General features: G+C 44.5%; 1 pseudogene; it reads left to right on the top strand.

Annotated features, from left to right (window-relative positions):
* The first annotated feature begins 1,910 nt into the window (after nt 1-1,910).
* On the top strand, nt 1,911-2,031 carry LOC136646110 (5S ribosomal RNA; annotated as a pseudogene).
* Nucleotides 2,032-2,273: the final 242 nt, after the last annotated feature.

Raw genomic sequence — 2,273 nt, 5'->3', positions numbered from 1 at the left:
CAACCTGACAGCCCATGGTGGCTCCTCCTCCTCGGCTCCTTTCGTCCCCTTCTCCCGGGTATGGGAAGTAGCCCCACAATGGAACTATTTGATTCCGCGATGGCTCTGGAGCTGGTGCAGAATCAGAGAACTCCCATGTTGGGCTGTGTGGCCCAATACAGGGCTCAGGATCTGGTGGAGCTGAGCTCCACTGGTCCTGCCCTCCTCCTGCCTTGCTCCCTCCACTGCCATGCCTCCTCCCCACCCTCCACTTGCCTTCTCCTGCCTCCCCCCACTCTAGAATGCCTCCTCCACACCTCCCCCCACACCCTCACTCACTTCTCTTCTGCAAGGTGGTCTGTGTGACTGCCAGATGGTGGAATGTGGGCCTAGCAGCAGAGCTGGCCCAGCACGGGCTCGCACCGAGTTAGCTCCAGCGCTGGGCTCATGGTAAGGGCTTGCAAATGTGCCTTACTGAACATTTGTGACAGTGTGTGTCAGCGTACCACCACAGGCATGGATCAGATCCACGGGTCTGGATCGGGCCCTAAATCAGCTGATTTCCTGACCAAATGCCATCATACTCTTGTATGTCAGAAACATCCATGACTGCATCATACTTGGGCAACACTCATGTTAGTAAGGACACTGAGTTCCTCCTACTATATCTGCATTCTATGATACACAGAGTAGCCTTGCGACTACCACAGAATACAACAGGTACTTGACTGTTCCATTTCCATGGTATAATTCAAAAAGAGTCAGAAGTTGATGGATGGCTGTGAAGGTGTGAAATGACTTCATCCATAGGAGAATTTTATTGAACTGGAGAAAAAGAACTTTAGGCCAGCCCTGTCAACAGGAAGATTGTCCCGGTACATGGAAACACCTGTCATTTTAACAGAAAAAAATGTATGAATAAGTTTTTATATTTCTGAACAAAAACAAGACTGTCACTCCTAGTCTGTGAATTCTTGAGGCCACTTACAAGGAACATCTTTGTGATGAGTTTAATGCATCATTCATACAATAACACCCCTGGAATTGAAAGAATCTCCACTATGGAGTTGGCACTATGGAAGAATTCAAAAAAAAAAAAGTCTCTGCTAATGAATTCAGTTTCAACACCCACCATCATACACAGCATTAGTGTTCTGCTAGCAAACAATACCATCAAACCTCTTAAAGGATCGCTGTGGGTTGTAAACACACCAGATTCTCTTCCCACAGACTCCATATGTCTTTTGGAATTGGCTGCACTTACTCAGTTAATAAAACAGAAATAAACATCCATTTATATTGTTCTGTATCCTCCTCTTTACTAAGCTCAAGGTAGTTTTGCCAAAGTGAATTTCTTTTAACAAAAAGTAGTACTGGAGGCTTAAGGATATAAGTCATACAGGGTCAGATTAAGAATTTCTGTCTCACTATCTGGCAATTTAAAGCAATAATGAGATTGTATTAAAAAAAAATCATCATTCAATTCAAATGCATACAGAAAAACTTAAGCAATACAACAGTAGAAAAGAAAGTATTCCAGAGAGAAAATCTAGCCAGGAGAGGGCTAAGAGGATTGAACTAGTGGGAGTCAGAGAATAACATATTACAGCATTCTTCTTGAAATGTGTGATCCTATAACAATTATGTCGCACACTCTGAGATTTATAGACACAGTAGCAGAAAGAGACATGCCTTAATTAAAACCTTAAACTAACAGTAATTGGTCATTACTATCTCCCATGAATTTATTTAATCCCTTTCGGCCATTACTGTATTCCACAGCAGCGAGAGGATAGGAAGCATCAAATTGCCTACATACATTTTCTTTGGAACAGAATCAAATTAGGCTCCAACAAATTCCAACAAGCTAAGAACTCCAAGGCAGCTCCTTCTGTCCCCAACTGTTGCTTCCAGCTCCATAAGTGGCAGCTGCTAGTTGAGTCCTGTTACCCTGCACATGCCTGATCTCATCTGATCTTGGAAGCTAAGCAGGGTCAGGCCTGGTTAGTACTTGGATGGGAGACCACCTGGGAATATCGGGTGCTGTAGGCTTATACCATGGTCTTTCGAGACTGAAGGTTGCCAACCAACCAGTTGAGTCCCTACTGCTTTTCTCTTTTCTTTCATAGGAAAAGGGGTGTGTGTGTGTGTGTGTGTGAGAGAGAGAGAGAGAGAGAGAGAGAGAGAGAGAGAGAGAGAGTGAAGGGAAACTAATGTAGGGAAGGGAAGGCCAGTGCTCAGGGGTAAGCACATGCGTTGCTTGCATAAGATCCCGGATTCATTCTCTGCCATCT

This window comes from Tiliqua scincoides, chromosome 3, assembly GCF_035046505.1.
Source record: "Tiliqua scincoides isolate rTilSci1 chromosome 3, rTilSci1.hap2, whole genome shotgun sequence".
Lineage (NCBI taxonomy): Eukaryota > Metazoa > Chordata > Lepidosauria > Squamata > Scincidae > Tiliqua > Tiliqua scincoides.
The sequence above is the reverse complement of the archived record's forward strand: the minus strand, read 5'-3'. Positions and strand labels throughout refer to the sequence as shown.